The sequence below is a fragment of the Chiroxiphia lanceolata genome, chromosome 6 (assembly GCF_009829145.1).
Source record: "Chiroxiphia lanceolata isolate bChiLan1 chromosome 6, bChiLan1.pri, whole genome shotgun sequence".
NCBI classification, from domain to species: Eukaryota; Metazoa; Chordata; class Aves; order Passeriformes; family Pipridae; genus Chiroxiphia; species Chiroxiphia lanceolata.
Genome location: NC_045642.1, coordinates 47885472 through 47896073, shown reverse-complemented (window position 1 = coordinate 47896073; position 10602 = coordinate 47885472).

Here is a 10602-nt window from a genome sequence, read left to right as displayed (position 1 = left end):
CTATCAAGGCTAGATGTAAGAAGTTTGGGATTTTTTTGTTGCTTGTTTGTGACCGTTTGGCCAACATCTGAATTTTATGACTGAGACAATTAAAATGGGAGCTACATTTTGAGAACAGAGCTGGACTAAAAGGCTGCTGCAGATCCAGTCTGTAGTTGGCAAGGCCAGGGAAGGTTTGAAATGTGGGCACAAGTACAGAGCACTTGAAGGAGAGGAGATGGCTATCCATTGTAGCAAAATGGAACTGAAGCAGACAGCTACTGCTGTCTCACCATAGTTAGCAGAAAAAGGTGTCTTCAAGTGACATCATAGAAGAAATATTATTGATTAGTAAATGAGATTTTCAAACTTGTAGTTCCGAGTTGCCTGGGTTAACTGTAGACAGTCTAGCACTCACCACCATAGTTCAGCTACCTCTTTATGAACGCAGATTTGAAGGGTCCACTTACTTAATGGATAATCCATAAGGAAGAAGAAGAGGGAAGCAACATCTTCTTTCTGAAGTGTTTATCTGAGGAGCAGAGGACACAAATGAGTGATTTAGTAAGAGATGGAATTACCTCTCCCACCTTATGGGCCCGATTTTGTATTTGTCAGAGCCAAGCAGCTCTCTGAAGGCTGAATGTACTCTTGTGGCCTTTTCGCTAGACTCCGATAATCTTTGTCATGAAAATATTCAGTTGGGCCACTTGAGATTGATGAGATTTCTGAGTCTTGTTAGGAAGAGATGTAGCTGTTATAATTGGTGAACAGAAATTGCAGGATCTTACTCTAATGAGCAAAGACAGTCCAAGCTGCTGGGGAGAAAAATAATTTCTATAGCTCACTTGCTTCAATACAGTTTTGAATTTTACTTGTTTCACATTCAGAAGGGGTGGCCTGAGGATGTTTAACCAGTTCCAGTCTTTGCCACAACATTTGCACTAGCATGTTGATTAGCACAGTCACTTGGCTGTTTCAAGTCCTGATCCTTGCAGACACGACCACAAATTCCATTTAAGCAGGCTACAAGTACCCTAGTGTAATAATCAGGGAGAAATGGAACCTTCAATCATCTCGTTTTCAATCAAACATTTTAATTTAGAAGCAGAAGACTGTAGTACAGGAATATATGGAAACTCATTCTGGTCCTGTATATCAGATAATTAATTCATAAGGGTACCACATCTGCTGTATGCAGGGGGAAGAGGGAGTGCCATAAAGGCAGAGGAAACTGCCAACGTATTAAGTAGCAAATTTCCACGAGTGTTCTCAGATTCTATCAATCTGCATACATAGACTTCCTCTGAGCACAGCTTCTGACATTCAGATCAAAAATAATGGTCAAGAGATGTAAATGAGGCCACTTCCATTTATTTTCATCAGCAACAAGTGGTTTTAAATTATTGCAGTGTCACTGACATGCTATGAAAACATCTGAGTCAATCAGGAAGTAACATAAAGTAATAAGTAAGTTGTGGGAGTCTGAAAAGTAAAAAACAGGACATGTTTACCAGGAAGGTCCATGAAACTTGACATGAAGAACAATTCTCCCCTCTCCTGCCCTTAGTATTGGTAAAAAACACTTTATCAAAAGTTAGTTTAATCTACTTGACTACCCTTTAGAGTAGGAACGAGGCTTTCAGACATGATTAGAGTGACCATATCAAGTAGAAAACATACAAACTGAACAAAACCATACAAACTGAATAAAACCCCATCCAAAATTCACCTCACTAATTCATTAGCACTTTACTGATAAGGATTAAGAGAAACCAGTCACCCAATAAATGTCAGAAGTAACACTTTTAGCTGAAAAAAAGAAAATGGCAGAACTTGTGATTATTTCATCTGAAGATTGAGATTCTTAGAACTCACAGACTGAAAAAAACCCCCCAACAACCAAAAAAAGTTGCTGCCTAAAGGAATCCAAGTTAGAATGTAAACAACTGAAGAGTACAAAAAACCATTGCATAGCCTCTTCTATTATCTTCCATTATCATGCTAGTGCACTGGCCTTGTCTGAAGATCTAATCTTTTGGATAGGCTTTCAATTCTGACTCTTTAGTTGACCAGAATTTATGAAGACCAATCATCTGGAAGGCAGGATAGTAAACTAGGGATTTGAATATATCAAAAAAATAAAGGGGAAGAGCAGGAAACTTCAAAACCTGTAGCTTCCCAGCAGTTCCTCTAGATTCATTGGCACTGATACAAGGGAAGGGTAATATCAGGTAATGACAAGCTGGCCTCACACACTCAGAGCTATTAACATCAAACAAACCTGATGCTCAATGTAAAGCACAACACATTTCTAGCAGAGCACTTCTTGGTTGATATTGATTGCACTAGAAATGAGGAACAGGGAGACTAAAAGGAAAAAAATATTAAGTTCAAGGGTAGTGACAGTCAATGAATAAAGAACCAGATTCACATTTGCATGCATTTGTCGTATTTCAGCTTGATAAGTACTTACCAGGCCTGCTACATCATCAGTCCGTCACAGTGTGCTACAGTCAATATTAAAATGGTGCTTTTTTTTCTTTCATCTAGTACAGCAAAGTCCTTCACCGCCCCAGCTATTCACTAAAATAGATCACATAGAATTTCATGCCCTAGAACAAGTCCTCACTTGCTTAAAAACCCAAAAGTACCTGGAAATATCAGGTTAAAATACTTTTAACAGACCTTTTCCCCACCAGTTTGTCTAATTTTCCTTTGAAATAATTTGAATTCTTTATCACTTTCTAATTGGATAACTTTTCAGGACCTTCGTATCATTTTGGTAAGACAGATATAATCAAAAGAAAACAATCCATGACCCCACGACTAACCTGGGTGTTTGCTCTTTAGAAGAACAAAAATCAGGTCTGATCATTTGTTTCCCAAGGGATTTCAACCTGAATACTTATTCTCTGCTTACACAAAATCAATGCATTTTCCTGCAGGAATTGTTATCTTATATCAAGCAAAGCAGGAGGAGAGTAAATACAATTACAACGAATCTGTAAAGCATAAACCCCAGATTATGCTCTGGGAACGATGTTATCATTTCCTTGTCATATGGAATATGAGTTCTCCCCTCACTCACCACTCATGCTGTATTTGTCAGGAGCACAAGAATAGCTTCCAAAAAAATAGAACTGAAGACCTAAAAACTGTCTTAATTATGGTGACTGAGTTTCAATGAACAGAAGCACCTGCCTTTTGGCACACAGCGTGCATGGGAGCTGTATGTGTGGATACAATGCATTGCATCAAAAGGGACAAGTGTCTCAATCAGCTGTTTGCTGAGACCACAGGAGCATTTTGACAAGCTGTGCTAACACACTGATAGGCTGGGCTAGGGACACTGGCGCAGAACAGGCCAAATCCATGACAAGCAAACTCAATTAGGGAGCATTTAATTGCCAGGGTCTTGTTTGAGCAGTGAGCACTGACTGTCTATCCTGTCACTGGATGTGGTAGGGCCCAGCACTGCCAGAGAGAAGCCAGGTCACATCACACCATGCTGAGCAGAGGGCTGGTGGGGTCTAGGGGGACTGCTGGTAGGGGTTCTCCAGGGAATCAAAACTGAGAGGAAGCAAACCACAAACCCCCTCTGCCCTTTGAGATATTCCTGCCTAAAGTGTCTCTTTCTTAACTCCACCAGCCAAAAGACCCATGCCCATGGGCAGCTCTGGCCCTCTGAGATGGAGGTCTCACCTGTCCCCATCCCTACATCCCAGCCCTGCCATCCTGGGGCTGTGTCGGACACCGGTTCCCCACAGCAGGGTCTCATCCAGACCCCCCACCCTGGGCAGGTCTCAGGCAGGAGCTGTCATGAGAAGCCTGGTTTTCTGTCCAGCCCCCCCCTGCCGAGCACAGACCTGTGGGGACAGGCCATGGCACATACCCTGCTCCCCTGAGGGGCCAGCTCACGGTTGGATTCCAGAGGAGTTGCCTGGTGCTCCCCAAAAGTTTGGCAGCCATGAGGGGGGAGCAGGGCCTGTGTGTGGAGCTGAGAGTAGCACCCTGCTTTGGGGCTGCTGTGGGGGCCAGGCTGCATCCCTGTCCTACAGCAGGAGCAACAAAATGCCCTCTCACTGGAGTGGCCTGAAATCCCTGCTTATACAGCAGCCTTTTGACTCGGGCAAACAGTTTTGTGTTGAGTTGCAAGGAGCCAAATGCCATTTTCACCACAAACCACCGGCCACACATTCCGTGCCTGGTAGCAATGCCATTTATCCTGCCCTTACACACTCCAAAAAGGTGTTTGGAAAAAACTCTGATACGTTTCCTAAAGTCTGCAGGATTGTACTGTTAAGTAAGTAGCCATTTTGGTCAGTGCTACCTGAAAAAAAGAATTAATCCACACACATATGATAACATTGCTGTCTTTTATTGAATAGAAAAATAGCGATATCTTAATTTTTAAATAACTTACAAACCATTTCTGGGCAAGAAAATTAATGGATTGCATGTTATTAATACTCCCATAGTTTCTTCTTTGTAGGACATAAATTTGGTGATGATACTGCTTTTATAGGGTCAGATTTTATACTTCCTTATTACTTTCAGCATGCTGCACCAGTCTTTCTAATAGGTGGTTAATAACAATATCTCCCAATGAGAAAGTGTCATCAAATGAATAGGTAATTCAAGAAATAGTGGGAAAATCACTTTGAAAGACTTGAATTTCATAAAATGTGAGTTTTGAATTATATGTTATCACAGTTGCCTATCTTTGTGAAACATTAGCATAATCCTTGATGCTAAGCTTATGTACCAATTCCCAATCTGTACAAAAAGCAAACTGATGTTAAAGTAGAATAAGATGATGGAATATAACATATAAAATGCCACCTAAAAGATTCATACATCTGTATATATTAGCCATACTAGTATTCATGTCCTCACAGGTCTTTTTATTGTAAATGTCAGGTTACACTGTAGCCCTACTACTATACTAACTGCTGCAAGAATCAGAAATGTGGGCACCCCAGATGGCTTTGGGGAGAGCAGCCCACAGTGTCAAAGGCCAAATTCTTCTTTGGTGTACATCTGTTAGTTCACCCCCATCTCCAAAATCTGCTCGTGTAACTGCTTCACTCTTAAACAGTTCACACCATTTACCAATGTTGGAAATGAACTTGGTAGCTTGCATCTGTTTGTTACAAACTTGTTGCCTTTCTGAGCATTCGTCAGCAGAGTAGCAAACCTTTAAACCTATGATATGATTGTAATATATAAACATATATTTTGCTTTTTCAATAAATATTCTGTTATGGGATCCATATTGCTTGTTGCACAGATATGTTGCTAGAGTAAATTTACTTTGCTTGTGCATTTGAGCTTTAGTAACCCAGGAAAAATGCTTGGGATAGCTGCAGAGGTTTATTGGTTTGGGTACAAATCCTTAAGGTCAATTTTTAAAGTGAAAAAATTCATATGTACTTTTTATTAAAAATTATATTTTGCAGGAGCAGGCAAATTTTTTTTTAAACATCATCTGGCTGGAAGAATGAAATTCAGCAGTGTTATTTTAATCAGATAGCACAATTATTGTTTATGCTATTATAAAAATTCTGTTGCATTTTTTATGTGATTATTGTACTCCTTTAACTAAACATAATCTTAAAAGTGCACTCCCCCCCCTTTTATTTGCTTTTTTTTGGTCTTTTTTTCCCCCCAACTTAATCCTTTAAAATGTTTTCAATGGACATAAACAAATATTAGATATTTATCTGCTCTGTTCCTTTTATTCTACAAGAGGTAATTTGGTTATTCTGCTGGACACCCTGGGACTTGAGTGAGACACGTGAGCCTTACTTCTGTTGCACCTGCACGGGAGGGAATAGCTGCCCTCCTGAGCACCCGGCACAGCTCCTGCTGAAGGACTGGCTTTTCTCAGTCATGCCCTCTGTTCCTTGTTTTTCCTCTTCCTTCCAGCCACGGTGTAAGCAAGACTCACACTTATTTAATGACCCAGATTTGCAAATAGTCCTATAGTTTTTCTATGTATGTACCTTGGAAGTAAGCATTTAGGGACCTCAGATTTGGATTTTTTTAATTGCTTTTCTTTGGCCTTTATTTTTTTACTTTCATGACCATTTTTTGTCAAGCTATTAAAATAATAACTAGGATAATGAAATATATAATATCTAGATATTACAATAACACATCTTCTTAATGCACTATAACTTGTTTTTTCTTTTTTGTTTACTTTGCATCTTGAGCAGATGTCATCATTCTCCTGTCTTTGGAAATACAGACAATAGCTTTTTGCTTGCCTCTATAAATATAATTCAGAACCTATCTCATGCAATTTAATGTTTTCCCTTTAAAACAGGATATACTCAAGTGGCTTGTAGTATTACATTTGCTAATACCAGTGTTTCTGGAGTGCCCCAGAATTTTCTCTAGTTCCATAAATGTGAAACACTATTCTTTGTTCAGATTTTCCACTGTCCCTGAAATATTCTGATATTCTACCTTGAAATACTCTGATTCTAATTAGTTTTTAGACTATTTGTCCTGGCAGTTGGACTGAGTCAGATGCAGATTCCTTTCTCCCATCACAATACCTACTTAGTATTAGAGACATGTCATGGTTGCTGCCTCCTGCTTGCAATTGTTGGTGGTAATGAGCTGGGAATGCAACTGTTTGGGCTTTTTTCAAGCATTTGAACCTCTTGGTTATTTTCAAAGACATTATATGCAGAGGTAGAAATGTGAAAGGTACTAAATTTCCACAAATTTTGTGAAGATAAGTGCGTGGAAGAGAAGTGTGCCTCAGGAGGGAAGGGCCAGCTGTTCCCTGGCCTTTTAGCAGCCTGTCCAGCCACTGCCAGCTTAGGGTGCTCTGGACAGGGGGGAAGGGGCAGTGCAGGAGAAGGGCATATTAAAAATGTGGAAAACGGGATTTCACAGTGGCCTTGCTATGGTTAAAGAAAGGAGTTGAGACTATCTGAATGCTGAATATTGGTTTAGGCTGTCATTGTGAAGAAGGGGGATGGAGTACCTGCCCCTGGAACTAGCAGGGGGTCTGGGCAACCCAACTGCTGGCTGGACAGCGAAATCTCTGCAGAGACTGGGCAGACAGACCAAGGCACAGCCTTTTCTGCTACTGTGGTGCATGAACTGTGGATGGCTGGCTAGGGACCTTGAGATGTGGTACCTGGAAAGCACACAGGATGCCTAGTTGGAGAGCCCACTCCCAGGGAAAATCAGAGCTGGATAACCATAAAAACAAGTCATAAGAGTGGGGAAATTCCTTGCTACTGCAAACACAGCAGCCCTCATGGGATAGGGCTGTGCATGCCTTTGAATCCTCCAGGCATGAAGGGGCCCCAGCTGCGTGTGCGGAGAGGGAAGCGTGTGGTGACTGTGTTCATGTCAAAGAAGGCATTTGGGGTGACGTGGGCACATTGCCCACTTTCTGTGGAGCTGTGGTATAAGGGGACTATTGAAGTGGGCTGGCGTTGGAAACACAGCTGCTGGTTTAAAGTGATCCGTGGAACTTGGTTGAAAATAATTCTAATTTCAAATTCAGGCAGCTAAATAATCTGGATATTTTGGAAATTTTATCTAGGAGGAACCTAGGCTGTTTAAGATACTTGAGTACTTTTCTTCCCTTCAGAAGAATACTCTATTCCTACAATAACAACTCATACACTTTGACTATCACATATTCTCCTACTGCAGTTTACCATGACAATAGGATTATCATGATGCTGCATGCATTTGCTTACACATTTCTTGAAAAATCAGCCTTAAAAATTTCCACTTTACCATGCATCTGAAAGGAGACCAGTGCTTCCCTTTTAAAAGTCCCAACCTACATCCAGTCTTTGACATGCAGTGTCCCTTCCTCTCTGTGGTCCTGTTCTACATTGTCTCTGCTTCCAGAGGCCCCATTTAGCTCTGTGCTGGAAACAGCTTACTACAGTTATTACTGTTGCCAAACAGCCGTGATACAACTCCTCTCATGAGCTCATTTGAAGTTTATCAAGATCAAGAGAGTGATGGCTTTACTGTATTGACCTACTTCCTACAGAGCCGATGTTGTATATTTAATGTGTAACTCTCCAGGGTTCAGAGAGAGAGCAGCATGACTTCCCTCCAGCAAATCTTAGCTCAAGCCAGCTTCCCTGCAAGAAAGATTTGCTTATGATGGGTACTTGGTGGGAACACAAAGTACATTTAATACCTTTTTTTTCTGTCAGACAAACATTTGCTTGGACCATAAGCCAAGATGACTTAGACAAATGAATAATGCAGTCCTTCACATTCAACATTAAATCCACAAGATTTGTTTGGGTGTTGAAGTAAGGAAGTTTCTAACATCTGCTGGTCGCATGGTTCTATTCCTGCTGTCCTCAAGGGTAAGAATGTTTCAAAAAAGATAATGAACAGGCAGACACATCAAGGGAAGAATGTTCTTGAAAAACCTTTTTATCACACACAACAAAATAGTTATTCCATGTTTGGGCACTTTTAGCCGATTAGGTTACATATAAATTAAAATAATATGTATAGAAAAATATTCCATGATGATGTTTCACTTTTTTAAATGTATTTTAATCTGTAGAACAGAAATACATGTTGTGGAGGAAAAAACCCAGCTCAAGTTCTTCCATATATTGCCAAAGCACGTTTATATTTTTCAGACTGAATTCTTCCATGTGATCTTTCTATTAGTTTCATCTACTTCTGTAGCTCTGGGTACACAATTATTTTATAATATGTAACTGTAAAAGAAGAGAGTGACGTTTTATGTTGGAGACCTGGCAAATCAAGATTTACTTTTGTCTGATTTTAAATTTTAACCATTTTTCCTGCAACTAATCAGTTGTGCAAATTCTATCAGGATCTGAAAGTTAAATCTATTCTAGCTCATATCTGAACATCAGGAATAACAATATTGCAATTGCAGCTTACTGTCATTTACACTTGATATAATTAACACAACATGAGGGTAAAATTGATTGGGAAACAATGTTTGGACAACAGTATGTATAGAGCAGTAGTTTAGTTTCAAATTGGAAGAAGGTTTTGCAAAACTTGCTCTGGGTCCATATTTTTATTACTAACTTGGATGATAGGATAGAGAACACAGTTTCAAGTCTGCAGATGACCCCAGACAGTCAGTTATGGCAAAGATGCTGAAGGACTAGAATTCAAACAAAAATGGATATGGGAAAGGGGTCTGAAAAAATAGAAACAATTCAGCAACAATACATGAAATGGTACATAGGCACTAACTGGAAGCACTACAGTTTGGGTAACAATTTTGCAAGAATAGAATTTGGCATTGATGGCACATGAAAAACTGAAGATGAATCTACAGTGTTTTAAAATGGTAAGCAAGCACCAACCCAGAAACTAAAGGAACGGGATGTGTAGATAAGATATGGAAAATAATCATGCTGCTCCATGCTCTATTAACAACATATTTTCTGTGTCACTGTATCTGATTTTGAGCACCATACTTGAAAGGAAAATAAAAAGTGGACCAAGGATCAAGCACAGTCTGGAGCATGGTAGAGCAACTACTGAAAGTGTCACATATGGAAGGGTATTTTTCTAGTCTGGGATAGCAAAGACTGAGATTTGCTACTGTAAAAAATACCTCCCTTTCAAAAAGAAAGGGAATATTCTGTTCTCCATATTCAGCATGTCTCAAATGCAAACAATGTGCCTCAGCTGTAGCAAGGGAGAATTAAATTAAGCATCTGGGAATATGTTTAAAATTAAAATGTTCTTCAATAGGTTGACTGGGACAACTGTAAAATCTAACACTTGAAATTCATTAAAGCTTGACAAAGTTCTCCATTTGCTTATCATCATGGGCTGTGGTTTGGGGATTATAATTCTTGTTATTGCACAGACCTATTACATGGTGTCAAAAAAGGACAAGGTCTTCCACAAATTAGGTGAAATATTTCTGTAGTTTTGGTTATTTATGCAAATTTATTAAGCCTTAGACATCCAAGAAGGTAGAAGAGCTAAGGGCAGGGATAGAGCTGTGAATAAAGAAGTTAAAATCCTGACAGAATAAAGGGATCTTTTTTTTCTTAGAGGTGCTAAAATATCACAACACTTGCTGTTTACCCTTTGGATCTATGCTGCAAGTCTGAGGAGGTGTAAACTCTGACACCTTCTCAGCTGATGGAACATTCAGAACATCAGTCTCTCTCTGTGCCTCACTTTCTTTACCTCCTGACTTGCTTTGTGTGGCTTTTCTTGTGTCTAACAGGTTGCGAGCCTGCCTCTCAGACCTTTTCTTAGGTAGGGTGCCAACATTTATCAAAAGGGGTAGGATGTTGATTCTGTGTGAGATGTCCTCCCTTTTGGCAATTTTTTTGGAAACTGGCCAATGTGTAAAAGAGAGCAGAGACATATGGACACATATGTGCAGTCTGAACCTTTGCACTTTTCTTCCATAATACATCAAAAATGCTTTAAGAACATCTTATCACTGCCTCTGATACTGATGTAAAAAATTTCACTCAAATGCCTATGAATAAAAAATAATAAAACCACATCTTTATCATTCCATTTAGCAAATGAGGTATGGCTCTGATTTTTTTTTGACAGAGACCACTTCCCAGTGCAATGTTCAGCAGAGACAAACCCCAT